Source organism: Schistocerca piceifrons, chromosome X (assembly GCF_021461385.2).
Source record: "Schistocerca piceifrons isolate TAMUIC-IGC-003096 chromosome X, iqSchPice1.1, whole genome shotgun sequence".
Lineage (NCBI taxonomy): Eukaryota > Metazoa > Arthropoda > Insecta > Orthoptera > Acrididae > Schistocerca > Schistocerca piceifrons.
Window position 1 is genome coordinate 969,666,828 of NC_060149.1, and position 17,493 is coordinate 969,684,320.

Below are 17,493 nucleotides of genomic sequence, written 5' to 3' on the forward strand. Positions count from 1 at the left end.
TACTCTCTTTGTACTTAAGTCGGCATTGTGCCTTATGTATTAAATACCAACACAAGTTCTGTTTTTCATCGTCAATGTGATCGTCAAAGGTATAGGGTAGTGCTGCAGTAGTGCATCGGAATCTAATTCTGATCTCCCAGGAGACACTCAAAGCAAACCACAAACAATGAGAAGAAATACTCTTCTTGTACTTAAGTCGACATTGTGCCTTTTGTATAAATCCCGACGCAATATCTGTGTTTCATTGTCAATGTGATTGTAAAGGGATAGAGTAAAGATGCAGTAGTGCATCGGAATCTAATACTGATCTCCCAGGAAACGCTCAAAGCAAACCAAAAAAAATGAGGAGGTTTACTCTTCATGTACGTAAGTCGGCATTGTGCCTTTTGTATTAAATCCCGATGCAACATATGTGCGTTCCATTGTCAATGTGAAGGTCCAAGGGATTGAGTAAAGCTGCAGTAGTGCATCGGAATCTAATACTGAACTCCCAGGATACGCTCAAAGCAAACCACTAACATAAGAAGATGCCCTCTTCTTGTACTTAAGTCGGTACTGTGCCTTTTGTTTTAAATCCCGTCGCAATTTCTGTGTTTCATCGTCAATGTGAAGGTCCAAGGGAAAGAGAAAAGCTGCAGTAGTGCATCGGAATCTAATACCGAACTCCCAGGATACGCTCAAAGCAAACCACTAACATAAGAAGATCCCCTCTTCTTGTACTAAAGTCGGTATTGTGCCTTTTGTTTTAAATCCCGTCGCAATTTTTGTGTATCATCGTCAATGTGAAGGTCCAAGGGACAGAGAAAAGCTGCAGTAGTGCATCGGTATCTAATACTGATCTAACAGAAAACGCTCAAAGCAAACGACAAACAATGAGAAGATTTACTCTTCTTGTACTTATGTCGGCATTGTGCCTTTTGTAATAAGTCCCGACGCAAATTCAGTGTTTCATCGTCAATGTGAAGGTCCAAGAGATAGAGTCAAGCTGCAGTAGTGCATCGGAATCTTATATTGATCAGATGGGAAACGCTCAAAGCAAACCATAAACAATGACAGGATTTACTCTTCTTGTACTTAAGTCGGCATTGTGCCAATTTGTATTACATCCCGACGCAATTTCTGTGTTTCATCGTCTATGTGAAGGTCCATGGGATAGAGTAAAGCTGCAGTAGTGCTTCGGAAACTAATACTTATCTCCCTGGAAACGTTCAAGGCAAACCACAAACAATGAGGAGATTTACTCTCCTCGTACTTAAGTCGGCACTGTGCCTTTTGTTATATATCACGACGCAATTTCTGTGTGTCATCGTCAATGTGAATATCCAAGGGATAGTGTAAAGCTGCAGTAGAGCATCGGAATATAATACAGATCTTCCAGGAAACGCTCAAATCAAACCACAGACAATGAGAAGATATCCACTTCTTGTACTTAAGTCGGCATTGTGCTTTTTGTATTATATCCCGACGCAATTTCTGTGTTTCATCGTCAATGTGAAGGTCCAAGGGTAGAGTAAAGCTGCAGTAGTGTATCGGAAACTAATACTGATCTCCCATGAAACACTCAAAGCAAACCATAAACAATGAGAAGATTTACTCTTCTTGTACTTAAGGCGGCATTGTGCCTTTTGTATTAAATCACGACGCAATTTCTGTGTTTCATCGTCAGTGTGAAAGTCAAGGGATAGAGTAAATCTGCAGTAGTGCATCGGAAGCTAATACTGATCTCCCATGAAACGCTCATTGCAAACCAAAAACAGTGATAAGATTTACTCTTCTTGTACTTAAGTCGGCATTGTGAATTTTGTATTTAATACCGACGCAATTTCTGTGTTTCATCGTCGATGTGAAGGTCCCAGAGATAGCGTACAGCTGCAGTAGTGCATCGGAATCTAATACTGATCCCCAGGAAACGCTCAAAGGAAACCACAATCAATGAGAAAATTTACTCTTCTTGTACTTAAGTCGGCATTGTGCCTTTTGTATTAAATCCCGATGCAATTTCTGTGTTTCATCGTCAATGTGAAGGTCTAAGGGGTAGAGTAAAGCTGCAGTAGTGCATCGGAATCTAATACTGATCTCGCAGGAACTCCTCAAAGCTAACCATAAACATTTAGAAAATTTACTCTACTTGTACTTAAGTCGGCATTGTGCCTTTTGTATTAAATCCCGACGCAATTTCTGTGTCTCATCGTCAATGTGAAGGTCCAAGGGGTTAAGTAAAGCTGCAGTATTGCATCGGAATCTAATACTGATCTCCCAGGAAACACACAAAGCAAACCACAAACGATGAGAAGCTATACTCTCCTTGTACTTAAGTCGGCATTGTGCCTTATGTATTAAATACCAACACAAGTTCTGTTTTTCATCGTCAATGTGATCGTCAAAGGTATAGGGTAGTGCTGCAGTAGTGCATCGGAATCTAATTCTGATTTCCCAGGAGACACTCAAAGCAAACCACAAACAATGAGAAGAAATACTATTCTTGTACTTAAGTCGACATTGTGCCTTTTGTATTAAATCCCGACGCAATATCTGTGTTTCATTGTCAATGTGATCGTAAAGGGATAGAGTAAAGCTGCAGTATTGCATCGGAATCTAATACTGATCTCCCAGGAAACACACAAAGCAAACCACAAACAATGAGAAGCTATACTCTCTTTGTACTTAAGTCGGCATTGTGCCTTATGTATTAAATACCAACACAAGTTCTGTTTTTCATCGTCAATGTGATCGTCAAAGGTATAGGGTAGTGCTGCAGTAGTGCATCGGAATCTAATTCTGATCTCCCAGGAGACACTCAAAGCAAACCACAAACAATGAGAAGAAATACTATTCTTGTACTTAAGTCGACATTGTGCCTTTTGTATTAAATCCCGACGCAATATCTGTGTTTCATCGTCAGTGTGATCGTAAAGGTAGTGCTGCAGTAGTGCATCGGAATCTAATTCTGATCTCCCAGGAGACACTCAAAGCAAACCACAAACAATGAGAAGAAATACTCTTCTTGTACTTAAGTCGACATTGTGCCTTTTGTATTAAATCCCGACGCAATATCTGTGTTTCATTGTCAATGTGATTGTAAAGGGATAGAGTAAAGATGCAGTAGTGCATCGGAATCTAATACTGATCTCCCAGGAAACGCTCAAAGCAAACCAAAAAAAATGAGGAGGTTTACTCTTCATGTACGTAAGTCGGCATTGTGCCTTTTGTATTAAATCCCGATGCAACATATGTGCGTTCCATTGTCAATGTGAAGGTCCAAGGGATTGAGTAAAGCTGCAGTAGTGCATCGGAATCTAATACTGAACTCCCAGGATACGCTCAAAGCAAACCACTAACATAAGAAGATGCCCTCTTCTTGTACTTAAGTCGGTACTGTGCCTTTTGTTTTAAATCCCGTCGCAATTTCTGTGTTTCATCGTCAATGTGAAGGTCCAAGGGAAAGAGAAAAGCTGCAGTAGTGCATCGGAATCTAATACCGAACTCCCAGGATACGCTCAAAGCAAACCACTAACATAAGAAGATCCCCTCTTCTTGTACTAAAGTCGGTATTGTGCCTTTTGTTTTAAATCCCGTCGCAATTTTTGTGTATCATCGTCAATGTGAAGGTCCAAGGGACAGAGAAAAGCTGCAGTAGTGCATCGGTATCTAATACTGATCTAACAGAAAACGCTCAAAGCAAACGACAAACAATGAGAAGATTTACTCTTCTTGTACTTATGTCGGCATTGTGCCTTTTGTAATAAGTCCCGACGCAAATTCAGTGTTTCATCGTCAATGTGAAGGTCCAAGAGATAGAGTCAAGCTGCAGTAGTGCATCGGAATCTTATATTGATCAGATGGGAAACGCTCAAAGCAAACCATAAACAATGACAGGATTTACTCTTCTTGTACTTAAGTCGGCATTGTGCCAATTTGTATTACATCCCGACGCAATTTCTGTGTTTCATCGTCTATGTGAAGGTCCATGGGATAGAGTAAAGCTGCAGTAGTGCTTCGGAAACTAATACTTATCTCCCTGGAAACGTTCAAGGCAAACCACAAACAATGAGGAGATTTACTCTCCTCGTACTTAAGTCGGCACTGTGCCTTTTGTTATATATCACGACGCAATTTCTGTGTGTCATCGTCAATGTGAATATCCAAGGGATAGTGTAAAGCTGCAGTAGAGCATCGGAATATAATACAGATCTTCCAGGAAACGCTCAAATCAAACCACAGACAATGAGAAGATATCCACTTCTTGTACTTAAGTCGGCATTGTGCTTTTTGTATTATATCCCGACGCAATTTCTGTGTTTCATCGTCAATGTGAAGGTCCAAGGGTAGAGTAAAGCTGCAGTAGTGTATCGGAAACTAATACTGATCTCCCATGAAACACTCAAAGCAAACCATAAACAATGAGAAGATTTACTCTTCTTGTACTTAAGGCGGCATTGTGCCTTTTGTATTAAATCACGACGCAATTTCTGTGTTTCATCGTCAGTGTGAAAGTCAAGGGATAGAGTAAATCTGCAGTAGTGCATCGGAAGCTAATACTGATCTCCCATGAAACGCTCATTGCAAACCAAAAACAGTGATAAGATTTACTCTTCTTGTACTTAAGTCGGCATTGTGAATTTTGTATTTAATACCGACGCAATTTCTGTGTTTCATCGTCGATGTGAAGGTCCCAGAGATAGCGTACAGCTGCAGTAGTGCATCGGAATCTAATACTGATCCCCAGGAAACGCTCAAAGGAAACCACAATCAATGAGAAAATTTACTCTTCTTGTACTTAAGTCGGCATTGTGCCTTTTGTATTAAATCCCGATGCAATTTCTGTGTTTCATCGTCAATGTGAAGGTCTAAGGGGTAGAGTAAAGCTGCAGTAGTGCATCGGAATCTAATACTGATCTCGCAGGAACTCCTCAAAGCTAACCATAAACATTTAGAAAATTTACTCTACTTGTACTTAAGTCGGCATTGTGCCTTTTGTATTAAATCCCGACGCAATTTCTGTGTCTCATCGTCAATGTGAAGGTCCAAGGGGTTAAGTAAAGCTGCAGTATTGCATCGGAATCTAATACTGATCTCCCAGGAAACACACAAAGCAAACCACAAACGATGAGAAGCTATACTCTCCTTGTACTTAAGTCGGCATTGTGCCTTGTGTATTAAATACCAACACAAGTTCTGTTTTTCATCGTCAATGTGATCGTCAAAGGTATAGGGTAGTGCTGCAGTAGTGCATCGGAATCTAATTCTGATTTCCCAGGAGACACTCAAAGCAAACCACAAACAATGAGAAGAAATACTATTCTTGTACTTAAGTCGACATTGTGCCTTTTGTATTAAATCCCGACGCAATATCTGTGTTTCATTGTCAATGTGATCGTAAAGGGATAGAGTAAAGCTGCAGTATTGCATCGGAATCTAATACTGATCTCCCAGGAAACACACAAAGCAAACCACAAACAATGAGAAGCTATACTCTCTTTGTACTTAAGTCGGCATTGTGCCTTATGTATTAAATACCAACACAAGTTCTGTTTTTCATCGTCAATGTGATCGTCAAAGGTATAGGGTAGTGCTTCAGTAGTGCATCGGAATCTAATTCTGATCTCCCAGGAGACACTCAAAGCAAACCACAAACAATGAGAAGAAATACTATTCATGTACTTAAGTCGACATTGTGCCTTTTGTATTAAATCCCGACGCAATATCTGTGTTTCATCGTCAATGTGATCGTAAAGGTAGTGCTGCAGTAGTGCATCGGAATCTAATTCTGATCTCCCAGGAGACACTCAAAGCAAACCACAAACAATGACAAGAAATACTCTTCTTGTACTTAAGTCGACATTGTGCCTTTTGTATTAAATCCCGACGCAATATCTGTGTTTCATTGTCAATGTGATTGTAAAGGGATAGAGTAAAGATGCAGTAGTGCATCGGAATCTAATACTGATCTCCCAGGAAACGCTCAAAGCAAACCAAAAAAAATGAGGAGGTTTACTCTTCATGTACGTAAGTCGGCATTGTGCCTTTTGTATTAAATCCCGATGCAACATATGTGTGTTCCATTGTCAATGTGAAGGTCCAAGGGATTGAGTAAAGCTGCAGTAGTGCATCGGAATCTAATACTGAACTCCCAGGATACGCTCAAAGCAAACCACTAACATAAGAAGATCCCCTCTTCTTGTACTTAAGTCGGTATTGTGCCTTTTGTTTTAAATCCCGTCGCAATTTCTGTGTTTCATCGTCAATGTGAAGGTCCAAGGGACAGAGAAAAGCTGCAGTAGTGCATCGGAATCTAATACTGAACTCCCAGGATACGCTCAAAGCAAACCACTAACATAAGAAGATCCCCTCTTCTTGTACTTAAATCGGTATTGTGCCTTTTGTTTTAAATCCCGTCGCAATTTTTGTGTTTCATCGTCAATGTGAAGGTCCAAGGGACAGAGAAAAGCTGCAGTAGTGCATCGGTATCTAATACTGATCTAACAGAAAACGCTCAAAGCAAACGACAAACAATGAGAAGATTTACTCTTCTTGTACTTATGTCGGCATTGTGCCTTTTGTAATAAGCCCCGACGCAAATTCAGTGTTTCATCGTCAATGTGAAGGTCCAGCGGATAGAGTAACGCTGCATTAGTGCAACGGAATCTAATACTGATCGCCCAGGAAACGCTCAAAGCAAACCACAAACAATGTGAAGTCTTACCCCTCTTGTACTGTAGTCGGCATTGTGCCTTTTGTCTTAAATCCCGACGCAATTTCTGTATTTCATCGTCAATGTGATGGTCCAAGGGATACAGTACAGCTGCAGTAGTGCATCGGAATCTAATACTGATTTCCCAGGAAACGTTCAAAGCAAACCACAAACAATGAGAAGATTCACTCTTCTTGTACTTAAGTCGGCATTGTGCTTATTTTATTTAATCCCGACGAAATTACTGTGTTTCATCGTCAATGTGAAGATCCAAGGGATAGAGTAAACCTGCAGTAGTGCATCGGAATCTAATACTGATCTCCCAGGTATCGCTCAAATCAAACCACAAACAATGAGAAGATTTACTTTTCTTGTACTTAAGTCGGCATTATGCCTTTTGTATTAAACCCCTATGCAATTTCTGTGTACAAACAATAAGAAGATTTACACTTCTTGTACTTAAGTTGGCATTATGCCTTTATTATTAAATCCCGACGCAATTTCTATGTTTCATCGTCAATGTGAATTTCCAGTGGGTAGAGTAAGGCTGCAGTAGTGCATCGGAATCTAATACTGATATCCCAGGAAACGCTCAAAGCAAACCACAAACAATGAGAAGATTTACCCTTATTGTACATATGTCGGCATTGTGAATTTTGTATTAAATCGAGACTCAATTTTAGTGTTCCATCTTCAATTTGAAGGTACAAGGGGTTGAGTAATGCTGCAGTAGTGCATCGAAATGTAATACTGATCTCCCAGGAAACGCTCAAAGCAAAACACAAACAATGAGAAAATTTACTCTTCTTGTACTTACGTCGGCACTGTGCCTTTTGTGATAAATCCCGACGCAATGTCTGTGTTTCATCGTCAATGTGAACGTCAAAGGGACGTAGTAAAGCTGCAGTAGTGCATCGAAATCTAATACTGATCTCCCAGGAAACACTCAAAGCAAACCATAAACAACGACAGGATTTACTCTTCTTGTACTTAAGTCGGCATTGTGCCAATTTGTATTACATCCCGACGCAATTTCTGTGTTTCATCATCTATGTGAAGGTCCATGGGATAGAGTAAAGCTGCAGTAGTGCTTCGGAAACTAATACTTATCTCCCTGGAAACGTTCAAGGCAAATCACAAACAATGAGGAGATTTACTCTCCTCGTACTTAAGTCGGCACTGTGCCTTTTGTTATATATCACGACGCAATTTCTGTGTGTCATCGTCAATGTGAATATCCAAGGGATAGTGTAAAGCTGCAGTAGAGCATCGGAATATAATACAGATCTTCCAGGAAACGCTCAAATCAAACCACAGACAATGAGAAGATATACACTTATTGTACTTAAGTCGGCATTATGCTTTTTGTATTATATCCCGACGCAATTTCTGTGTTTCATCGTCAATGTGAAGGTCCAAGGGATAGAGTAAAGCTGCAGTAGTGTATCGGAAACTAATACTGATCTCCCATGAAACACTCAAAGCAAACCATAAACAATGAGAAGATTTACTCTTCTTGTACTTAAGGCGGCATTGTGCCTTTTGTATTAAATCACGACGCAATTTCTGTGTTTCATCGTCAGTGTGAAAGTCAAGGGATAGAGTAAATCTGCAGTAGTGCATCGGAATCTAATACTGATCTCCCATGAAACGCTCAATGCAAACCAAAAACAGTGATAAGATTTACTCTTCTTGTACTTAAGTCGGCATTGTGAATTTTGTATTTAATACCGACGCAATTTCTGTGTTTCATCATCGATGTGAAGGTCCCAGAGATAGAGTACAGCTGCAGTAGTGCATCGGAATCTAATACTGATCCCCAGGAAACGCTCAAAGGAAACCACAATCAATGAGAAAATTTACTCTTCTTGTACTTAAGTCGGCATTGTGCCTTTTGTATTAAATCCCGATGCAATTTCTGTGTTTCATCGTCAATGTGAAGGTCCAAGGGGTAGAGTAAAGCTGCAGTAGTGCATCGGAATCTAATACTGATCTCGCAGGAACTCCTCTAAGCTAACCATAAACATTTAGAAAATTTACTCTACTTGTACTTAAGTCGGCATTGTGCCTTTTGTATTAAATCCCGACGCAATTTCTGTGTCTCATCGTCAATGTGAAGGTCCAAGGGGTCTAGTAAAGCTGCAGTATTGCATCGGAATCTAATACTGATCTCCCAGGAAACACACAAAGCAAACCACAAACAATGAGAAGCTATACTCTCTTTGTACTTAAGTCGGCATTGTGCCTTATGTATTAAATACCAACACAAGTTCTGTTTTTCATCGTCAATGTGATCGTCAAAGGTATAGGGTAGTGCTGCAGTAGTGCATCGGAATCTAATTCTGATCTCCCAGGAGACACTCAAAGCAAACCACAAACAATGAGAAGAAATACTATTCTTGTACTTAAGTCGACATTGTGCCTTTTGTATTAAATCCCGACGCAATATCTGTGTTTCATCGTCAGTGTGATCGTAAAGGTAGTGCTGCAGTAGTGCATCGGAATCTAATTCTGATCTCCCAGGAGACACTCAAAGCAAACCACAAACAATGAGAAGAAATACTCTTCTTGTACTTAAGTCGACATTGTGCCTTTTATATTAAATCCCGACGCAATATCTGTGTTTCATTGTCAATGTGATTGTAAAGGGATAGAGTAAAGATGCAGTAGTGCATCGGAATCTAATACTGATCTCCCAGGAAACGCTCAAAGCAAACCAAAAAAAATGAGGAGGTTTACTCTTCATGTACGTAAGTCGGCATTGTGCCTTTTGTATTAAATCCCGATGCAACATATGTGCGTTCCATTGTCAATGTGAAGGTCCAAGGGATTGAGTAAAGCTGCAGTAGTGCATCGGAATCTAATACTGAACTCCCAGGATACGCTCAAAGCAAACCACTAACATAAGAAGATCCCCTCTTCTTGTACTTAAGTCGGTATTGTGCCTTTTGTTTTAAATCCCGTCGCAATTTCTGTGTTTCATCGTCAATGTGAAGGTCCAAGGGACAGAGAAAAGCTGCAGTAGTGCATCGGAATCTAATACTAAACTCCCAGGATACGCTCAAAGCAAACCACTAACATAAGAAGATCCCCTCTTCTTGTACTTAAGTCGGTATTGTGCCTTTTGTTTTAAATCCCGTCGCAATTTTTGTGTTTCATCGTCAATGTGAAGGTCCAAGGGACAGAGAAAAGCTGCAGTAGTGCATCGGTATCTAATACTGATCTAACAGAAAACGCTCAAAGCAAACGACAAACAATGAGAAGATTTACTCTTCTTGTACTTATGTCGGCATTGTGCCTTTTGTAATAAGTCCCGACGCAAATTCAGTGTTTCATCGTCAATGTGAAGGTCCAAGAGATAGAGTCAAGCTGCAGTAGTGCATCGGAATCTTATATTGATCAGATGGGAAACGCTCAAAGCAAACCATAAACAATGACAGGATTTACTCTTCTTGTACTTAAGTCGGCATTGTGCCAATTTGTATTACATCCCGACGCAATTTCTGTGTTTCATCGTCTATGTGAAGGTCCATGGGATAGAGTAAAGCTGCAGTAGTGCTTCGGAAACTAATACTTATCTCCCTGGAAACGTTCAAGGCAAACCACAAACAATGAGGAGATTTACTCTCCTCGTACTTAAGTCGGCACTGTGCCTTTTGTTATATATCACGACGCAATTTCTGTGTGTCATCGTCAATGTGAATATCCAAGGGATAGTGTAAAGCTGCAGTAGAGCATCGGAATATAATACAGATCTTCCAGGAAACGCTCAAATCAAACCACAGACAATGAGAAGATATCCACTTCTTGTACTTAAGTCGGCATTGTGCTTTTTGTATTATATCCCGACGCAATTTCTGTGTTTCATCGTCAATGTGAAGGTCCAAGGGTAGAGTAAAGCTGCAGTAGTGTATCGGAAACTAATACTGATCTCCCATGAAACACTCAAAGCAAACCATAAACAATGAGAAGATTTACTCTTCTTGTACTTAAGGCGGCATTGTGCCTTTTGTATTAAATCACGACGCAATTTCTGTGTTTCATCGTCAGTGTGAAAGTCAAGGGATAGAGTAAATCTGCAGTAGTGCATCGGAATCTAATACTGATCTCCCATGAAACGCTCATTGCAAACCAAAAACAGTGATAAGATTTACTCTTCTTGTACTTAAGTCGGCATTGTGAATTTTGTATTTAATACCGACGCAATTTCTGTGTTTCATCGTCGATGTGAAGGTCCCAGAGATAGAGTACAGCTGCAGTAGTGCATCGGAATCTAATACTGATCCCCAGGAAACGCTCAAAAGAAACCACAATCAATGAGAAAATTTACTCTTCTTGTACTTAAGTCGGCATTGTGCTTTTTGTATTAAATCCCGATGCAATTTCTGTGTTTCATCGTCAATGTGAAGGTCTAAGGGGTAGAGTAAAGCTGCAGTAGTGCATCGGAATCTAATACTGATCTCGCAGGAACTCCTCAAAGCTAACCATAAACATTTAGAAAATTTACTCTACTTGTACTTAAGTCGGCATTGTGCCTTTTGTATTAAATCCCGACGCAATTTCTGTGTCTCATCGTCAATGTGAAGGTCCAAGGGGTCAAGTAAAGCTGCAGTATTGCATCGGAATCTAATACTGATCTCCCAGGAAACACACAAAGCAAACCACAAACAATGAGAAGCTATACTCTCCTTGTACTTAAGTCGGCATTGTGCCTTATGTATTAAATACCAACACAAGTTCTGTTTTTCATCGTCAATGTGATCGTCAAAGGTATAGGGTAGTGCTGCAGTAGTGCATCGGAATCTAATTCTGATCCCCCAGGAGACACTCAAAGCAAACCACAAACAATGAGAAGAAATACTATTCTTGTACTTAAGTCGACATTGTGCCTTTTGTATTAAATCCCGACGCAATATCTGTGTTTCATTGTCAATGTGATCGTAAAGGGATAGAGTAAAGCTGCAGTAGTGCATCGGAATCTAATACTGATCTCCCAGGAAACGCTCAAAGCAAACCAAAAAAAATGAGGAGGTTTACTCTTCATGTACGTAAGTCGGCATTGTGCCTTTTGTATTAAATCCCGATGCAACATATGTGTGTTCCATTGTCAATGTGAAGGTCCAAGGGATTGAGTAAAGCTGCAGTAGTGCATCGGAATCTAATACTGAACTCCCAGGATACGCTCAAAGCAAACCACTAACATAAGAAGATCCCCTCTTCTTGTACTTAAGTCGGTATTGTGCCTTTTGTTTTAAATCCCGTCGCAATTTCTGTGTTTCATCGTCAATGTGAAGGTCCAAGGGACAGAGAAAAGCTACAGTAGTGCATCGGAATCTAATACTGAACTCCCAGGATACGCTCAAAGCAAACCACTAACATAAGAAGATCCCCTCTTCTTGTACTTAAGTCGGTATTGTGCCTTTTGTTTTAAATCCCGTCGCAATTTTTGTGTTTCATCGTCAATGTGAAGGTCCAAGGGACAGAGAAAAGCTGCAGTAGTGCATCGGTATCTAATACTGATCTAACAGAAAACGCTCAAAGCAAACGACAAACAATGAGAAGATTTACTCTTCTTGTACTTATGTCGGCATTGTGCCTTTTGTAATAAGTCCCGACGCAAATTCAGTGTTTCATCGTCAATGTGAAGGTCCAAGAGATAGAGTCAAGCTGCAGTAGTGCATCGGAATCTTATACTGATCAGATGGGAAACGCTCAAAGCAAACCATAAACAATGAGCAGATTGACTATTCTTGTACTTAAGTCGGCATTGTGCCTTTTGTATTAAATCCAGACGCTAATTCTGTGTTTCATCGTCAATTTGAAGCTCCAAGGGATTGAGTAAAGCTGCAGTAGTGCATCGGAATCTAATACTGATCTCCCAGGAGACGCTCATAGCAAACCCCACACAATGAAAAGATTTACTCTTCTTTTACTTATGTCGGCATTGTGCCTTTTGTATTAAATCCCGACGCAATTTCTGTGTTTCATCGTCAATGTGAAGGTCCAAGGGATAGAGTAAAGCTGCAGTAGTCCGTCGGAATCTAATACTGATCTCCCAGGAAACGCTCAAAGCAAATCACAGACAATGTGAAGGTTTACTATTCTTGTACTTAAGCCGGCATAGTGCCTTATGTGTTAAATCCCGACGCGATTTCTGTGTTTCATCGTCAATGCCAAGGTCCAAGGGATAGAGTAAAGCTGCAGTATAGCATCGGAATCAAATACTGAACTCGCAGGAAACGCACAAAGCAAACCACAAACAATGAGAATATTTACTGTTCCTGTACTTAAGTCGGCATTGAAACTTTTGTATTAAATCCCGACGCAATTTCTGTGTCTCATCGTCAATGTGAAGGCCTAAGGAATGGAGTTAAGCTGCAGTAGTGCATCGGAATCAAATACTGATTTCCCAGGAAATGCTCAAAGCAAACCACAAACAATGAGAAGATTTACTCCTCTTGTACTTAAGCCGGCATTGTTCCTTTTGTATTAAATCCCGTCGCAAATTCTGTGTTTTATAGTCAATGTGAAGGTCCAAGGGATAGAGTTAAGCTGCAGTAGTGCTTCGGAATATAATACTGATCCCCAGGAAACGCTCAAAGCAAACCACAATCAATGAGAAGATTTACTCTTCTTGTACTTAAGTCGGCATTGGGCCTTTTGTATTAAATCCCGATGCAATTTCTGTGTTTCGTCGTCAATGTGAAGGTCCAAGAGGTAGAGTAAAGCTGCAGTAGTGCATCGGAATATAATACTTATCTCCCAGGAAATGCGCAAAGCAAATCACAGACAATGAGAAGATTTACTCTTCTTGTACTTAAGTTGGCATTGTGCCTTATGTATTAAATCCCGACGCAATTTCTGTGTTTCATCGTCAATGTGAAGGTCCAAGGGATAGACTAAAGCTGAAGCTCGCAGGAAACGCTCAAAGGAAACCATAAACAATGAGAAGATTTACTCTTCTTGTACTTAGGCCGGCATTGTGCCTTTTGTATTAAATCCCGAAGCAATTTCTGTATTTCATCGGCATTGGAAAGGTCCAAGGGATAGAGTAAAGCTGCAGTAGTGCATCGGAGTCCAACACAGATCTCCCAGGAAACGCTCAAAGCAAACTACAAACAATGAGAAGATTTACTCTTCTTCTACTTAAGTCGGCATTGTGCCTTTTGTATTAAATCCCGACGCAATTTCTTTGTTTCATCGTCAATGTGAAAGTCCAAGGGATAGAGTAAAGCTGCAGTAGTGCATCGGAATCTAATACTGATCTCCCAGGAAACACACAAAGCAAACCACAAACATTGAGCAGCTATACTCTCCTTGTACTTAAGTCGGCATTGTGCCTTATGTATTAAATACTAACACAAGTTCTGTTTTTCATCGTCAATGTGATCGTCAAAGGTATAGGGTAGAGCTGCAGTAGTGCATCGGAATCTAATTCTGATCTCCCAGGAGACACTCAAAGCAAACCACAAACAATGAGAAAAAATACTGTTCTTGTACTTAAGTCGACATTGTGCCTTTTGTATTAAATCCCGACGCAACATCTATGTTTCATTGTCAATGTGATCGTAAAGGGATAGAGTAAAGCTGCAGTAGTGCATCGGAATCTAATACTGATCTCCCAGGAAACGCTCAAAGCAAACCAAAAACAATGAGGATGTTTACTCTTCATGTACGTAAGTCGGCATTGTGCGTTTTGTATTAAATCCCGACGCAACATATGTGTGTTTCATTGTCAACGTGAAGGTCCAAGGGATTGAGTAAAGCTACAGTAGCGCATCGGAATCTAATACTGATCTCCCAGGAAACGCTCAAAGCAAACCACTAACATAAGAAGATTTACTCTTCTTGTACTTACGTCGGCATTGTGGTTTTTGTATTAAATCCCAACGCAATTTCTGTGTTCCATCGTCAATGTGAAGGTCCAAGGGATAGAGTAAAGCTGCAGTAGTGCGTCGGAATCTAATACTGATCTCCCAGGAAACGCTCAAAACAAATCACAGACAATGTGAAGGTTTACTATTCTTGTACTTAAGCCGGCATAGTGCCTTATTTGTTAAATCCCGACGCGATTTCTGTGTTTCATCGTCAACGCAAAGGTCCAAGGGATAGAGTAAAGCGGCAGTATAGCATCGGAATCTAATACTGATCTCGCAGGAAACGCACAAAGCAAACCACAAACAATGAGAATATTTACTGTTCCTGTACTTAAGTCGGCATTGAGCCTTTTGTATTAAATCCCGACGCAATTTCTGTGTCTCATCGTCAATGTGAAGGCCTAAGGAATGAGTTAAGCTGCAGTAGTGCATCGGAATCAAACACTGATCTCCCAGGAAATGCTCAAAGCAAACCACAAACAATGAGAAGATTTACTCCTCTTGTACTTAAGCCGGCATTGTTCTTTTGTATTAAATCCCGTCGCAAATTCTGTGTTTCATAGTCAATGTGAAGGTAAAAGGGATAGAGTTAAGCTGCAGTAGTGCTTCGGAATATAATACTGATCTCCCGGAAAACGCTCAAAGCAAACCACAAACAATGCGGAAATTGACTCTCCTTGAACTTCAGTCGGCATTGTTCCTTCTGTATTAAATAAAGACGAAATTTCTGTGTTTCATCGACAATGTGAAGCTCCAGGGGATAGAGTAAAGCTGAAGTAGTGCATCGGAATCTAATACTGATCCCCAGGAGACGCTAAAAGCAAACCACAATTAATGAGAAGATTTACTCTCCTTGTACTGAAGTCGGCATTGTGCCTTTTGTATTAAATCCCGATGCAATTTCTGTGTCTCGTCGTCAATGTGAAGGTCCAAGGGGTAGAGTAAAGCTGCAGTAGTGCATCAGAATCTAATACTTATCTCCCAGGAAATGCTCAAAGCAAATCACAGACAATGAGAAGATTTACTCTTCTTGTACTTAAGTCGGCATTGTGCCTTTTTTATTAAATCCCGACGCAATTTCTGTGTTTCATCGTCAATGTGAAGGTTCAAGGGATAGAGTAAAGCTTCAGTAGTGCATCGGAATCTAATACTGATCGCCCAGGAAACGCGCAAATCAGACCACAAACAATGATAAGATTTACTCTTCTTGTACTTAAGTCGGCTTTGTGCGTTTTGTATTAAATCCCGACGCAATTTCTGTGTTTTATCGTCAATGTGAAGGTCCAAGGGACAGAGAAGCTGCAGTATAGCATCGGAATCTAATACTGATCTCGCAGGAAACGCACAAAGAAAACCACACACAATGAGAATATTTACTGTTCTTGTACTTAAGTCGGCATTTGCCCTTTGTATTACATCCCGACGCAATTTCTGTGTCTCATAGTCAATGTGAAGGCCTAAGGATGGAGTTAAGCTGCAGTAGTGCATCGGAATCAAACACAGATCTCCCAGGAAATGCTCAAAGCAAACCACAAACAATGAGAAGATTTACTCTTCTTGTACTTGAGCCGGCATTGTTCCTATTGTATTAAATCCCGACATAATTTCTGTGTTTCATAGTCAATGTGAAGGTCCAAGGGATAGAGTAAAGCTACAGTATTGCATCGGAATCTAATACCAAGCTCCCAGGAAACGCTCAAAGCAAACCACAAACAATGAGATGATTAACACTTCTTGTACTTATGTCGGCACTTTGCCTTTTACATTAAATCCTGACGCAATTTCTGTGTTTCATCGTCAATGTGAAGGTCCAAGGGATAGACTAAAGCTGAAGCTCGCAGGAAACGCTCAAAGGAAACCATAAACAATGAGAAGATTTACTCTTCTTGTACTTAGGCCGGCATTGTGCCTTTTGTATTAAATCCCGAAGCAATTTCTGTATTTCATCGGCATTGGAAAGGTCCAAGGGATAGAGTAAAGCTGCAGTAGTGCATCGGAGTCCAACACAGATCTCCCAGGAAACGCTCAAAGCAAACTACAAACAATGAGAAGATTTACTCTTCTTCTACTTAAGTCGGCATTGTGCCTTTTGTATTAAATCCCGACGCAATTTCTTTGTTTCATCGTCAATGTGAACGTCCAAGGGATAGAGTAAAGCTGCAGTAGTGCATCGGAATCTAATACTGATCTCCCAGGAAACACACAAAGCAAACCACAAACATTGAGCAGCTATACTCTCCTTGTACTTAAGTCGGCATTGTGCCTTATGTATTAAATACTAACACAAGTTCTGTTTTTCATCGTCAATGTGATCGTCAAAGGTATAGGGTAGAGCTGCAGTAGTGCATCGGAATCTAATTCTGATCTCCCAGGAGACACTCAAAGCAAACCACAAACAATGAGAAAAAATACTGTTCTTGTACTTAAGTCGACATTGTGCCTTTTGTATTAAATCCCGACGCAACATCTATGTTTCATTGTCAATGTGATCGTAAAGGGATAGAGTAAAGCTGCAGTAGTGCATCGGAATCTAATACTGATCTCCCAGGAAACGCTCAAAGCAAACCAAAAACAATGAGGATGTTTACTCTTCATGTACGTAAGTCGGCATTGTGCGTTTTGTATTAAATCCCGACGCAACATATGTGTGTTTCATTGTCAACGTGAAGGTCCAAGGGATTGAGTAAAGCTACAGTAGTGCATCGGAATCTAATACTGATCTCCCAGGAAACGCTCAAAGCAAACCACTAACATAAGAAGATTTACTCTTCTTGTACTTACGTCGGCATTGTGGTTTTTGTATTAAATCCCAACGCAATTTCTGTGTTCCATCGTCAATGTGAAGGTCCAAGGGATAGAGTAAAGCTGCAGTAGTGCGTCGGAATCTAATACTGATCTCCCAGGAAACGCTCAAAACAAATCACA